The sequence below is a fragment of the Podarcis tiliguerta genome (assembly GCF_965153285.1).
Source record: "Podarcis tiliguerta genome assembly, chromosome: 3".
Lineage (NCBI taxonomy): Eukaryota > Metazoa > Chordata > Lepidosauria > Squamata > Lacertidae > Podarcis > Podarcis tiliguerta.
Window position 1 is genome coordinate 20,214,023 of NC_139536.1, and position 16,099 is coordinate 20,230,121.

General features: G+C 44.3%; 1 long non-coding RNA gene across 3 annotated transcripts in view; it reads left to right on the top strand.

The window, feature by feature from the left end:
• Positions 1 to 12,921: 12,921 nt before the first annotated feature.
• The window catches only part of LOC310674221, an 82,255-nt gene continuing 79,077 nt past the window's right edge, over positions 12,922 to 16,099 (top strand). For all 3 annotated transcript variants that reach the window (XR_014509442.1, XR_014509443.1, XR_014509444.1), the window contains exon 1: positions 12,922 to 13,262. This is a non-coding gene — a long non-coding RNA (uncharacterized lncRNA). The remainder of the gene's footprint in view (positions 13,263 to 16,099) is intronic.

A 16,099-nucleotide genomic window follows, 5' to 3' on the forward strand; every position in this document is an offset into this window, starting at 1 on the left:
GAGGGCAACCAAGATGTTCAAGGGTCTGGAAACCAAGCTGCATGGGGAATGGTGGAAGGAGCTGGGTAGGTTTAGCAAGGAACAGAGGAGACTGAGAGGAGATACGGTAGCCATTTTCAAATACCCGAAGGGCTGTCACATGGAAGATGGATTAAGCTTGTTTTCTTCTACTCAAGAGGGTAGGACATGAACCAATGGCTTCAGGTTACAAGAAAGCAGATTCCAACTAAACATCAGGAAGATCTTTCTGACAGTAAGAGCTGTTTGACAGTGGAACAGTCTCCCTCAGGAGGTTGTGGACTCTCCTTCCTTGCAAGTTTTTAAGCAGCGGTTGGATGGCCACCTGTCATGGATGCTTTAGTTGGGATTCCTGCCTTGCAGAGGGCTGGGCCAATGACCTTTTGGGTCCCTTCCAGCTCTACAATTCTATGATTTTATGCAAATGTAGGTCCTCTTTTAGTGATGCTGGTGAAGGATGTGGCCTAGGGCAGGGGTCTGCAACCCGCGGCTCCGGAGCCGCATATGGCTCTTTTACACCTTTGCCGCGGCTCCGGGGTGGATACTAGCGAGGGGAGGAGGTGCATTGTGCGCCCCGATACTCCCCACTGTGGTGGGCACTGTACTGGCTGTGACGTCGCATGGGGGCGGTGCGTGCGTTAGTCACACACCGTCCCGACGTCACCTTCCCGCCCGCTGTCAGATCGGAGGGCAGCGGCGCGCATGCTTTAAATGTCGCAATGGTTTTGCGGCTCCCAGGTTTTTTTTTCTTCGGAAACGGGTCCAAGTGGCTCTTTTTGTCTTAAAGGTTGCAGACCCCTGGCCTAGGGGAATTTTCAAGAGGTGGACAGATAGGCCTGGAGGGCCACATTAATCTCCCAGATCTGAGGCTCCCCACTCCTGATATTGATAAAACAGAGGGCTGTCATGCAGATAGGCCAGTGTGGTGTAGTGGTTAAGAGTGGTGGACTCGTAATCTGGTGAACCAGGTTTGATTCCCCACTCCTCCACATGCAGCTGCTGGGTGACCTTGGGCCAGTCACACTTCTCTGAAGTCTCTCAGCCCCACTCACCTCACAGAGTGTTTGTTGTGGGGGCGGAAGGGAAAAGGAGATTGTTAGTCTCTCTGAGACTCCTTAGGGTAGTGATAAAACGGGATATCAAATCCAAACTCCTCCTCCTCCTCCTCCTCCTCTTCTTCTTCTTCTCCTTCTCCTTCTCCTTCTTCTTCTGGTCTTTTCAGAAATTTGGATAAGCGGCTAAAATGTCTGGGAAACCCGGGTGTATCAGCTCAACTTTTCAGCTTGGATTTTCACTGTTTGAAATAAGGTAAAGTAAAGGTACCCCTGCCCGTACGGGCCAGTCTTGCCAGACTCTAGGGTTGTGCGCTCATCTCACTCTAAAGGCCGGGAGCCAGCGCTGTCCGCAGACACTTCCGGGTCACGTGGCCAGCGTGACAAGCTGCATCTGGCGAGCCAGCGCAGCACACGGAACGCCATTTACCTTCCCGCACCCGGGGGTGCTTTCGAACTGCTAGGTTGGCAGGCGCTGGGACCGAACAACGGGAGCGCACCCCGGCGCGGGGATTTGAACTGCCGACCTTTCGATCGGCAAGCCCTAGGCACTGAGGCTTTTACCCACAGCGCCACCCGCGTCCCGTTTGAAATATGGCAACCCTATTCTAACCACACTGCTACCATTCCCAGGGCAAAGAAAGGAAAGGGAAATGAACTCTTATTTGGGGTGTATCCAGGACAAGTCAGGAGATGAGAACCAGCCCATAGTCAGGACCAAAGAGCAAATGACAACTTAAAGACAAGCCAACAGATGAAGCTGTGGAGCAAGCCGGAAGCCGGAACCAAAGACTGAGTCAAGACCAAGGGGTAAACCAGGACGAAGGGTTGGAGCAAGCTGGGAATGAATAATAACCAAGGATGCAGCAAACATGTTGCTCAAGGTGGAATACGAAGCTCTTCAAGTTCTTCTTCAAGCTCCAAGAACATTCAGTAGCCAAGCTACCTGTGTGGACAGAGTCAGTCCTTGGCTGAAGATACTGAGAAGTTGCAGTTCAGTGGGTCACCACAGAGAGCAGTTCATTGACAGCTGGGCCATTGTCCTGCAACACCACAGCCTGTGCCACGGACGAGCCTCTTCTCTGTGGCAGCTGAGACTTTGCGGCTCAACATCGCACCAGATCCATCATTCCCAGCTTTGCTTAGAACTTGTGCACGGGTATGCAGAAAGGAGATCCTGTGCAATTTACTAGGAATCTGGACCCCAAAACACAAATGTTTGGAATGTATTCCAGCAATAAAATTAGTAGCGTTCTTAGCTCCTCAGCAACCAGGGAGCACATAAATCAATAGCTCAGCTCATTTTGTTCAAAGCCGTTCAGAGATTTAAGAGAAGCTATGTTGCATATCAGCACAGTTGGCTGCAGATCCAGTTTTCCCCCCTACCCATTTTATACCTGCGGGTCTTTCTTTGCTTTAGTCTTCTGTTGTTTCATATGTTTCTGGTCTACAGACAACCTTTCATAGGTTCGTTAAGTGTAGCATGCCATTTAATAGGAAGCCATGGGAAACACCTGCCTTCTTAGTGTTGCCAGATTTTTAATGTACTCTTCATTGCTTTGTGCTTATCTCATTTGTAATTATATAAAAAAAGATTTTTTTGGCAGCTGTCATCAAATAATAACAGAGCCACAGCTAATACCTTTTAAGTCTACATTCTCGGTGTCTTGGTAATTTCATACTGTGCTTTTATATACATGCGATGCTTTTGATTACTTCCCCCCTCCCCCCAAAAACTTTGATTTTAAAAAGAAGAGAAAAAGAATTTTAACTGGATGATAAACACAATCTACAACTCCAATGAACCAGAGCCCTTGGATTTAAGCTCATCTACGTCTCAGCACAAACCATGTGAGCGTAATAATAAATTATATAGAAATAATTTGGGATGCTTTAGGATTTTCACATTATGGACCTTGTTCGGTTTCTGTTAAATGCTGCAGTCCTATACCTGGTAAAAACACACATGCATTAAGTCTTTGCTGCTGCCAGTGGAACTTAAGTGCATACAAGTGGCCTCAAAGTCACAGTAACATTTGCACTGATTTGAGTGGCATGGTCCTATCTAAAGGTTGTATTCAAAGTAGCACTCTGTGTACATTCCGTCAGCGCAAGGATTTCTGCTTGCACAGCAGAATGCTCTCTCACTCTCCTCCCCCAAACATGTCCTAAATCTCTTCTAGGGGTTCCCCAAAACTCTGGAGTAGATTTGATGAGGGTGCCAGTTAGATGCAGGGGGACAAGAGCAGGGAAATGGTTTGACTTCCAGAGTGGTTTAATGATCAATTCTACTTCTCAGGGAACTCTGGGAATCTTAGCAGAAATAGGGGTCTCCTAAGACCACTTAACCCTTCATGGATCACTGCCTTGTTGTGGCGAAGGGGCTTGAAGAACTCCAAGAGGCTATGAACTATGCCTTGCAGGGCCACTCAAGACGGACAGGTCATAGCTGAGAGTTTAGACTAAATGTGATCCACCTGGAGAAGGAACTGGCAACCCACTCCAGTATTTTGCCATGAAAACTCCATGGACATAAAACTCCATGGAAACTCCATGGACAAAAAAAGGCTTTGAGGAGAAAGTGAGAGTTTTCAAGGCATGCTCTGGTTCATGGGGTCAGGGAGAGTTGAACACGACTAAGATGACTAAATTACAAGACCACTCAACACCCTGAACAAACTACAGCTCCCATAATTATTTAGGGGGACTCTTGACATACCCTCCAACATTGCCCTGATAAAAATAAGGATGTCCTAGTCAACAATAATAACAATAATAATTTTATTATTTATACCCTGCCCATCTGACTGGGCTGCCCCAGCCACTCTGGATGACTTCCAACATATATAAAAACATTAAACATTAAAAAAACTTCCCTATACAGGGCTGCCTTCAGACTTCTTCTAAAGGTTGTACAATTACTTATCTCCTTGGTTCTGGAGTTGCATTACTACATAGCCGCCAACATTTCTACAGTGAAATTAGGGACTTCCTGAGGAAAATTCTGGGATCAAATCAGAAACCGGGATGGCTTCTGTAAATCTGGGACTGTCCTTAGAAAATAGGGACACTTGGAGGGTCTGCCATGACTGTTTAAAGTGCCCCCATAAATTGCTTTAAATGTATCATGTGACTATGGCCCTAATTTAGTATAAAGCCAGCTGAACGAGCTTCAGATATGGGTATCTTGCCTCGTTACAGAGGAGGAGAGTAGTTAGGCCTTTCTGTTCAAGAAGCATTTTCCCCTCCAAAGTTTCTTCCGAAGGACTAAATATGTCACACACAGATATGGTGTTACTGAGATAAAGATGAGTGAGACTGTGAAAATGTAGGTGTCAACGGCTGATGGAGAATAAAACACCAAGTTGTCAACCCTGGTGCTGTAATTTGCGAGGAAGCTGATGTTTAATAGTGAAGCGTGAAAAGAATGTTACACCACCCTTAAGGCTAAAGACTAGGAGGTAGGCTTGGAAGCTAGGAACTGTCAACAGCAACAGTTAATGTTAAAAAAAAAAAGTCTACCCAAATGTGTGGTTTTTCCATAGCAGGTTGAGGGGCTGCATTTTAGAGGAGCTGTAATCTCGACACTTTTACAAAAAATATTTGCAGTTGTTAGCATTCCCCAAAGGGGAAAACAAGACAGATATCAGATCAGTTACATTGCTGAACATCACTTTCCTTCATGTAAAACACAGGAGTGATTGCAACAAGCCTGAAGCCTATTGGTGTCCGACAAAATTATTGTGTTAAAGAGGGTTGTGGGTGCAAAAAGGATCTTGTGTGAGGCCTTTGAAAGGGTTGCAGACCACCTCAGCCAGCAACTTGGACAAACTTTGCAAGAGTTCTCCTATTTGGGGACTTCCTTAGCTTTTTTCTGGCCCACGTAGGACCAGTCTGGAGAGTTGGCCTTGGTGAAGATTTGACATTTTCATCCCCAAAAAGTTTTTGATTTGAGTTTCTACTGAAATGAGGCTGCATTTTAATGTTGTATTTTAATCTTGTTTTTAAGTTGTATTTTAATCAATTGTTTTTATACCTGGTGTTAGCCGCCCTAAGCCCAGTCTTGGCTGGGGAGGGCGGGGTAGAAATAAAAATTATTATTATTATTATTATTATTATTATTATTATTATTATTATTATTTTATTAGGGTTAGGCAGATGAATGAAGGACTTTGAGGTTTGCCTATTGATACCATGTGGAAACCATCTTTTTACGCCTGAGACATTTAGTGTGGACCGAAATCCTGACAAAGAAAGGGAGACTGGCGTTATAAACTGTATCTTTTCAATGCGTTGCTCATCCCTCTTAAGGCCTTTTTCCTTAATAAAGGTATCTAAGCTTGTTGGGTTCTTTTCTCTCTCCCACGAATGCGGCTCACAACATAAAAATGTAAGATAAAAACACAAAAAACATAATAAAAACAAGAACAACACCCCCCACAAACCACCTCCCTACTCCTAGCCCCTCCCACAAACAAATTGATCCAAATTGATTGATTATTTGTTTTAAATGCTTTAATTTATTTATTTTTGGTAAATATTTAAACAACCCTAAAGTCTGAGGCCAGCAGCACAGGTGTTGTAAAGGTTGTTGCAAACAGCCCAATTGCAGAAGGGAACAGTGCTTGCCCAGACCTCATTGCTGGTTGTGAAGGGGCCCCCATGATAGTTTGAGCTTCAGTACCCCCTAAATGTAGGTCCACCAATGCTACTGAAAGTCGTAACCTGGCTTAGTAATGCCACACTTAAGCACCACTGCTGCCACATAGAATTTGAGGGCAAGATTAATATTATGGTGATGTTTACAACTCAAAACATGAGTTCTCTGCAATTGTTGTCACTTTCCTCTACCTGAAGTCTTCTGCTCTGGCAGTGGCGTAGCGTGGGGGGTGCAGGGGGGCCCGGCCGCACCGGGCACAACATCGGGGGGGGGGGCGTGCTCGCACTCGCAGCTTTCTGCCCCTACCTGGCTCACTCACTCTCTCTCACTGCAGTGCTGGCTGTGCGAATCCGATCCGAGCCGCCGGGTCGCCGCCCACTGTGGAGGTGAGGGTGCCAGGCGTGCGGTGTGGAGAGAGAGCGAGGGACTATCTGGGGGAGGGACAGTGCAGCGGGGGGGGCGCAAATTACTTGCCTTGCCCCGGGTGCTGACAACCCACGCTACGCCACTGTGCTCTGGGGCAGTTGTCCTATTTGTAAAATGGTAGAACCAGTCCTGCTGTCCTTAATATGCACCCCTTTCCTCTAACAGCTGACATTTCATTTTAATGAGCAATAAATGTGATTAGTTGGTGGATAGACTGCCAAATTTGGGCTGAGGGCAGGTTCAAATCTGTAGCAAGTCCCAAACGTAAGTGGCCTTGGGCCAGTCACCATCTCACATGTTTGTTGAAAGGATAAAACAAGTTGAAGGAAACCACATATGCCATAAGAATGGGGTGTGGGGAGGAGAGATAAGCAATGAATTAAAGAGATTTCCTTTCGTAAAACAATTTCAACATTGTAAAGAGATTAAAATGTCCATTGATTGAAATAGAATTAGGATTAATTAAATAATTTGTTCTGGCTGTGGAGGCATTTTTCTGTCCCTGTCCAAGAGCTGGTTATTTACAGAAGTAATAGAGCCATGAACTATTTCCAGCGACAAGAATGGAAGTAGCAGCAGACCCTCCAAGTGTCCCTGTTTTCCAGGGACAGTCTCAGATTTACAGAAATCTGACCCCGCTTTCCCTCAGGACGTCCCCAATTTCATCAGAGAAATGTTGGAGGGTATGGAGTTATGCGACCTCCGAGCCAAGGAGATACAACCTGTAGAAGACATCTGAAGGCAGCCTTGTATCAGGAAGTTTGTTTTAAAAAATGGTTAATGTTTTATTATGTTTTTATATATGTTGGAAGCCTTCTATAGTGGCTGGTGCAACCCAGTCAGATGGGTGGTGTATAAATAAAATTTTCACTATTATCATTACTAATGTGTGACCGGAAAGTTAATGTGTGACCGGAAAGTTCGGTGAATGGTCACAGAAGTTGGACAGTGAGAAATAAACAATTGGCATTGGAAACCCACCAAATGCTCGTAATTGTGTACGGAGATGAAGCTGTAACTCGAAAGACAGTGTATGAGTCATTTAAGCATTTTCATGAAGGGCAGCAAATGTCGACAGAGTTCATCAGTTATTGATGTGGGATCGGCATTTGTCTGTCTGAATGATGGCGGAAGAATTGCATATTCCGTGTGAAATCGTTACTGAGGTTACTGAGTTGTCCCACCCTCCATATTCATCCAATCTGGCCCCACCAGATTTCTTTCTTTTTCCAAAACTGAAATCTGAACTGAAAGGGCACAGATTTTCCAACATTTCACGTGTCCAAGCTGCTGTGATGAGGGAACTGAAAGCAGTATGAAAAGAGGACTTCTCCAGAAGTTTCCAACAGTTCTATGAATGTCAACAGTGCATTGTATCAGAGGGGGCCTACTTTGGAGGCCTGCAAGATATGTATGTTCAAATATTTCTCGCTGTCTGGTTTCTGTGACAATTCACCGAGCCTTCTGGTCACACCTTGTATTATTATGGAATAAGCCACCCCTATTTTCATAGTGGGACGCGGGTGGCGCTGTGGGTTAAACCACAGAGCCTAGGACTTGCTGATCAAAAGGTTGGCGGTTCAAATCCCCGTGACGGGATGAGCTCCTGTTGCTTGGTCCCTGCTCCTGCCAACCTAGCAGTTCGAAAGCGCGTCAAAGTGCAAGTAGATAAATAGGTACCTCTCTGGTGGGAAGGTAAATGGCATTTCTGTGCACTGCTGTGGTTTGCCAGAAGCGGCTTAGTCATGCTGGCCACTTGACCCAGAAGCTGTACATCGGCTCCCTCAGCCAATAAAGCAAGATGAGCGCCGTAACCCCAGAGTCGGTCACGACTGGACCTAATGGTCAGGGGTCCCTTTACCGTTACCTTTATTTTCATTGGAGAAGTGTTAGAGGGTATGTAGCAGTAGCATCTTCTTCAGAGAAGGAAAATAGTTGGTGGTATAGATATTTTTACCCTCCAGGCTTAAAAACACCATTACAGTGGTACCTCGGGTTAAGCACTTAATTCGTTCCGGAGGGCCGTTCTTAACCTGAAACTGTTCTTAACCTGAAGCACCACTTTAGCTAATGGGGCCTCCCGCTGCTGGAGCACGATTTCTGTTCTCATCCTGAAGCAAAGTTCTTAACCCGAGGTACTATTTCTGGGTTAGCAGAGTCTGTATCCTGAAACGTATGTAACCTGAAGCGTATGTAACCCGAGGTACCACTGTACTGCCCTGTTCCCTCGGGAAGGACAGTAGCTCGGGAGCGGATCACATGCTTGACATGCAAAAGACATGCATCTCCAGGTAGCACTGGGAAAGAGTCTTGCCTATGACCCTGGAGAGCTACTGCCAGTCAGTGCAGACAACACTGAACTAGATGGACCAGTGGGCTGACTTGCTCTAAAGCAGCTTGCCGTCCGCCTCTTAATATACAAAGAAAACAATTCTTTGCAAACGTTATATAACCAGCAAGGGGCAACATCCCCAGCTGAAGAGGCCTGACTCTTTTAGCAAAAGCATTTCTTTGAAGAGATGTTTTATGTGGAGATTGATGAGGTCAGAGGAGCTTGAGCAGGGAGAGATTTGGAGCAATAAAACAGGGAGAGATCTCAAACAGAAAAACCAACTCTTTCTCCAGTTAAGAGTTCCACCCCCCAACCCCCCATTCTGATTAATTGCTTGGCACCAGAAGTAGGACATTAATGGGGCAAAGTCCGTTGCGGAAATGAACTCACTGGGAATCATTGAGGCAAAGCAAAAAGATTTAAGGTGTGAGCCAGAGGAGGCAGCCTTGCTTTAGTGCTTGTGAGGCGGGGGAAGGAAGGCTGAATTAACCATAATGAGAGCCATGGAACTGACACCTTACTGGGATGGAACATTCGACTCCGAGCACAATGCACGGAGTAATAAGGAAAGGGTTAAGTACTTTGCCAATTTTTCCCCCTTAATGAAAAAATATGAGATCTGGATTCTAGTCATTGGGAGAATCGGGGGGGGGGGGGGTGCGGTGCACAACAAACTTTTTGGCAACACAACATCACAGAAGGGGGCCCAGAGGACCAGCCAACTTTAATATTATTTTTAAAGCCTTGTTCGAAAAAAGTAAATGGGGGAAAATATTGGGGGCACAAAAGTTCTTGCAGCCTGTGGATTCGCCACCTCTGGTCTTTTCTGAAGGCTGTTAGGTGTGAACGGGGGCAGGCTTTGGTATTTCAGTTTTCAGAAGTGCCCTGTGTGAGGTCAAAATTTGGTGCCTCTTCCTCTGGCTTCCCATTCTGTGTGTGCACTACTACATCACAGCTGCAACACCCTGCAATGCTCCCCTTGGCTCAGCACACAGTGCCCTAAATCCACCTCTGGTATGAACCCTGTAAGAATGTGGATCTACCCTTGATCTGCACAAGGGGTGAGTGAACATGTCAATGTCAGTTTCTCCTCTTTCTCATTTTCCCAATGTTTACTTCTCTAGATTCCGATGCATTTTTAAAGTCCTTGTAAGAATTCCCCAGCATTTTAGTGTAAATTTTCCCTAATATACACATTTCTGCATGCAATTTTTCCTCTTATACATATTTGGGGTTGTTTTTGGGTTTTTTTGCAAAACCCCTCATGCATTATTTTCAGTAATATGTGCATTTCTGCACAATTTGCCACAAGGGATACGTTTTTGTACATATTATTAGGGTGTGTTACATGCTGACAGGTTCTGTGAGCCACAGGTGAGAGGTGGGGACCAAAAGTGGAAAAACGACACCACCAGAGGTCCTACTCATCCCCTACCACTCCAGGGCATCCACATGCCAGGAATGACTTCAACTTGCCAGCTAAACCAGGTGAGGTTAGCTGATGGGTCTGAAAGCCTTGGTGAATTAGTGACTTCCCTTGCATGTGAAGACAGGCACTGAGGGGGTGAGACCAATCATTGGGTTAATGATCAAGATGGAGGTTTCATCACATGTTGTAGAGGGAAATGAGAGGCAGATGGGGCTCATCAACCTGGGAAAGCAGCACATCTGGGAGAAGGAAAACTCTTATCCTAACTTCCAATGCCTTGTGGAATATCTCCAGGAGAGAAAAAAGGGCTAAGGAGTAAACCCTACACAAATCCAAACCTAAAGCCGTTGTACGGCACCTTGTACACCTCTTTCTGGCAACTCCTGCAGTCAAGCTGGTGCCAAATATATTGTGCTTTCCTTTGGATCACATCAGTGAGGCTGAGATGGGGGCCTTGTCAACTGGGCAGCCCAGGACTTCCATATACACTGCCCAGGCTTGCACCCCACGGAGGTCCCTTTGGTGTTGTTTACACACCATAAATAAGTCAGATTGTTTTAACAGAGGAAAAAATCTATATGGAAAACCGGGTTTTAAAATTTCCTGCTCTCTGGCACCATCTGGTGTTGCATGTTTATAGCACATCCAAATCACCGTTTCTTTACTAATGTAGTTGAGTTCTGTTTCAGTTTCCATGTTCTTTTGGAAAGGGTGGGTCTAGTAAATTCACCCCCCATCATCCCTAATCTATATAAATCAAATTGGAGGTGATTTGCATTTTTGTAGGTATCAAAATTTGGTAGGATGGGCAGGGTATAAATTCAATAAATAATAAATATTGTAGATCCATTTTTTAAAAGCATCTAATTAATACTTAGAGGCTACACCTCATCATTAAAACCTATAAGCAACATGGTCTTGAAAGAGCCACTCTACACACGTTCCGTGAAAAGCAGAAATGCTACCAAACTTGTTAACTTCCCCACAATAAAGCTGGTTCAAGCCCTACTAATCTTAGTGAAACCATTTCCTAGTTCCATAGTTAGGATTGCAGCCAAAGAAAGATGCAATCTTCTTATTTAATGCATATTTTTAGGAGTGTGTATGTATGTGCATAAATATATTAAAAACCACTTCAACAATTAATCTCCTGTGAGACAACTGACAGCCACATATTGATAAAAAATGAGCAAGTTCCAGTTGAATTAACCTGCCATATATTTCATCCCAACCTTGTTAAGTGCTTAATTCTAAGCTTAGGAAAGGCAATTTAAAATGTTTGTAAAGTCAACGGCAGTTAAGATCCTTCATGCCAAAATGCCTCCACTAATTAGGTTGATAACTCTGGACTGCGGTCTTGGAAAAACGTGAAGACTTGGAGCCTTAGAGCTTACTCATGTGATAACCATTTTTCAATCTGAAGATTACTTTTGTGTAGTCACCTGGTTGTGGTGATCCATTTGAAATATCCATGCAAGATAGAATTTGTAAGTAAAACTAGATTAATATACAAAGTGGGAAGTGAGTGGGAAGCGAACAATAAAATACCATCCGCTAAAACAGGGGGATCTTTTATATACAGCAAGCTAGGGTGATATCTCCCCACCTCTGTGGGGCCAGCCGTAATTTGTTTTAAACAGTTTTTAATGTTGGATTCCAAATTATTGCGATCTGCTCTGAGACCTTCTGGTGAAGGGCAGATGATGATAAGAGGAGGTTAAGGGGTGATATGATAGCCATGTTCAAATATATAAAAGGATGTCACATAGAGGAGGGAGAAAGGTTGTTTTCTGCTGCCCCAGAGAAGCGGACACGGAGCAATGGATCCAAACTACAAGAAAGAAGATTCCACCTAAACATTAGGAAGAACTTCCTGACAGTAAGACCTGTTTGACAGTGGAATTTGCTGCCAAGGAGTGTGGTGGAGTCTCCTTCTTTGGAGGTCTTTAAGCAGAGGCTTGACAACCATATGTCAGGAGTGCTCTGATGGTGTTTCCTGCTTGGCAGGGGGTTGGACTCGATGGCCCTTGTGGTCTCTTCCAACTCTATGATTCTATGATTCTATAACAAAACAACAACAACAACAACTATTATAAGTCTCTGAGGAGGCTTTAATTATACTGGCACATCAGAGACAGAGCGGAGAGCTGAAACAATTCATTCTTTCCGCCTTCAAGCCTGTTGCATCAGAAGCAAGGCATCCAGGCAAGGAATTCTCTTGAAAGTGGTCCCCTATGACAGAAGCTCCCATCCCCCCCACTTGAAAATTGCTGAGGGTCTTGTATTTTTATTGCTTCTTTTATTCCTTATATTGTATTTTATTGCATTACAATGCGAACTCCCCAGTATACAAAATAAAATGCAATAATAACAGACCCATCAACTGCCCTAGAGGGAAAAAGGGACACCCTGTTTTTTTCTCAGGGGAGGGCAGCAGCCAAAATGGCAGCCACGACCTCACACAATTTTGGGCTGCATTTTATTTGGGCATGGAGCCCAAATAAATGCATGTTTTGGGGCCACACAAGAGAGCTTTCCCCTCCAAAAGTGCTTTTTTTGGGATAGCGATCTTGTGTGGTGCCCCAAAATGGATGCTTTGGGGTGTTATGCTTGGGGAAAGTGCATTTTTGGGGGGCACAATCTCACACGGATCATGTGACTCACATGGGAGTGCAGATCCAGGAGGCGGCGTCCCAGATTTGTGCCACGCCGTGTTGCAAGGTGTGTAATAAATAAACATATAAGCAATAACAGAAGCAAGATAATTGCAACTTAAATCGACATGAATATTTAAGAGTGCCCTTCCACAGCCATTCTTCACAGAGACACCATGGACCACCTTGAGTGAAGCTCGCGGACCCCAGCTTGGAAGCCCCTTCCCCACGATATTCTGTTTGGGCAACAGGGCATATGGAAGATGAAAGGGTACCAAGTCTTTCATCAAATAGGAGGCAGTAGGTAAGGGAGAGGAAGAGGGTGGGGAAGAGAGAGGTTAGAATATGCCCTTTGGCTGCTCTTTACTGTGTGGTGAAATTTCACAATATCTCACCTCATATACTATATGGGCCCTGAAAGCAGCTGGAAAGATTTAGAGGCGAATGCCTCTTTTGGTATGAGATTGCCTCTCTGCATGTTGCGAGGGCTGAGAAATTGGCTCAAATGAAAAGCCCAGAATAAGGAAAGGAGCTGGAGGCGATACGGCAGCCTAATCGGTGCCCTCTGTTAAAAGAATCAGCCACTTGACTGCTCATTAAGTAACAGCGAAACACAGGCCGGAGCCCAGGAGTGCAGATGTCTCCAAGTGATTACTTTGTGCTTTAATGAGATCATCGGCAGTGTCATGAGGTAAAATACGCTCCAGCCCTCTTCTCTGGGAAGTATCAAAGCTCACAGGCTTTTAAGGAATGTCATACGTTTGAGTCATCTTTTCCGAGAGGATAAAAAAGGTGCGGTTGTATGAGGAACATGACAGTGGCTGCGCATGTATTCCATTTACTCACATTTGGCACTCCTGAGGTTTTTATTTATTCGTTCAAATGCTTATGTCCTCGCCCTTCGGGGGTGGGGTGGGGGAAACTCCACCCCGCAACATTTACAATTACAATTTCATGAAAAGCAACAATATGAAAGAATGCAACCAAACAACAGCATTTAAAGCTTGGGTAGGCAAACTAAGGCCCGGGGGCTGGATCCGGCCCAATAGCCTTCTAAATCCGGCCTGCAGACAATCCAGGAATCAGCGTATTTTTACATGAGTAGAATGTGCCCTTTTATTTAAAATGCATCTCTGGGTTATTTGTGGCGCCTGCCTGGTGTTTTTACAGAAGTAGAATGTGTGCTTTTATTTAAAATGCATCTCTGGGTTATTTGTTGGGTTAGAAATTCATTCATATATATTTTTTCAAAATATAGTCCGGCCCCCCACAAGGTCTGAGGGACAGTGGACCGGCCCCCTGCTGAAAAAGTTTGCTGACCCCTGAATTAAAGCATCAAAACATCATTTGCCATAGGCAACAAAAAAACTGCTGGAATAAAACAATAGCTAATAATTTTAAAAAAAATGTGAGGTTAGGGGAAAGGTGTTCCACAACTTAAGTTGGGGCAGCGAACATTTTTACCTGGAGGGCCCTGGTTCCTGAGCCTGGGGTTCGCTGCTCCTGATCTAGGTGCAACTACTGAGGAGATCTGCCCTCTTTTATCCCACTCAAATGTCTTTCCACCCTAGGTAGAGCAAAGGAAAGGGCTTCTCCTTATAATTTTGCAGAGCAAAGGGTGACATTAGGTCACTGGTTAGTAATTCCTTTGATTGTCCTAATCATCTTAGTATTTATTTATTTTCTAAATGTTTGGTGCATGTAGCAGAATATAACGTGGCTTTCCTCGTTTGATTGGCATGTGGGGAATACAAACCACTACTGTAAGAACAGCTGATAAACCTGCAAGCAATTTTTTGATGGATTAAAATATCTGTCATGGAACTAATGTCCCCTATTTGACTCCAAATTGCTCCAGACCTATCCCATCTGATCAGTTCCATTCCTCACTTTAGTATAGTCTCCAATTATTGTTCAGAGCTTTCCCTCCAGAGCAACATTTTCCATAGCATTCAACCCATGATCTACCAAATCCAGATTTAATTCACTAACAGAATTTCCAGCAAAGCCAGGTTTACTTTTGCTTACTAATAAGCATAATACTCTGTAGCACACTCATTTACGTGCATGATTTACCCAAAGAGTTGCATTTCTGCACACATTATTTAGCCGACGAACTGCATCTCAAAATCTGGAGAAGTGTGAATTTTGAAGGATGTCATCTCACTGACTGTGGTGCCCTTCCAAGTGATGTGCAGCACCCCTATTATTCCTAGGCAGCATCAGAAACAGGAAACATGTTGATCATCTGAAAAGCTAGTGGCTGTATACAGGACTGTGATAAATTTCGTAGGGCCAGCTCTAGAGATAAAGATCCTGATTCCTGAATTAGAAACAAATTCAGCTCTACATTTTGGAGTTGCCCCATAGGTGCCCTTAATTCGTTCTGGAAGTCCATTCTTAACCTGAAATTGTTCTTAACCTGAAGCACCACTTTAGCAAATGGGGCCTCCCGCTGCCGCTGCACGATTTCTGTTCTCATCCTGAAGCAAAGTTCTTAACCTGAGGTACTACTTCTGGGTTAGCGGAGTCTGTAACCTGAAGCGTCTGTAACCTGAGGTACCACTGTATCATATTTTTTATGGTGTAAAAATGAGCCCATCTTTGATGAAAGTGTTGGCTTGTGTTTTCCTTATGGAAATTGCCAGGGAGTTATACTGGGGGGTGGGGGTGGGAGTTAATGTTGGACCCATATAATTCAAATAAAGGTGGCTGTAAAGCCCGACTATGCTTGCCAGGTGTCAGGATCTGATCCTTTTTGTTTAAGCTCATACCATTTTTCTCAATATGAAAACAATCAATGAGAAACTGTTGGCAGAGTTTAGCTTTAATGACATCTGGAAAAAACTTGTGCCACAATAAATATGTTAGTCTTTAAGGTGCCAGGAGAGCTTGTTTTTTCAGCCACTAATGTTAATCCCATGAATGCAGTAACAGCAACAATGAAAAGTTTTTAGAGTTTACAGGTAATCTTTTTAGGAATCATCAAAGAGCAAAACAAATTATGAATTAGAAGGAAATTATATGGCAGATGATTCACACAGACAATTTCAGCCAAGCAAAGCACCAGTCTACGTGCAGGAACAAAAGCAAAAGGCATCTCTCTGGAGCAGAAAAGATGCTTATTGTGGAAAGGGTTTAGGAGAAGCAAAAGAGGAAAGCCCAAAGGCAGTGATTACAGTCATGAATGGCTTTGAACAAAATAAATAAAATGACCATGGTATGAGAGACCAGCTATTATACCCCTCCTTTTCCGAGGAGACACCTGTATATGTGCTTTTGTTGAGGGATGTCTGGTATGAGACTAAGCCATTGACATCAAAGTAACCTAAACAGTATAATAAGTGATGTAAAGTGATGAGCAAAGTTGACATAAATCATCTGATATCCAGGGGAGAGAATGGAAACATACCTCCATAATAGGTAGTTGGCTGGGCCATTGGCTTACAGCACCGGTAAAGTTAAAGGTGAAAGTGACAATGTAATGCCCCTTTAGGGGTTTGTGTCAAATGAAACAGGGACATTTTA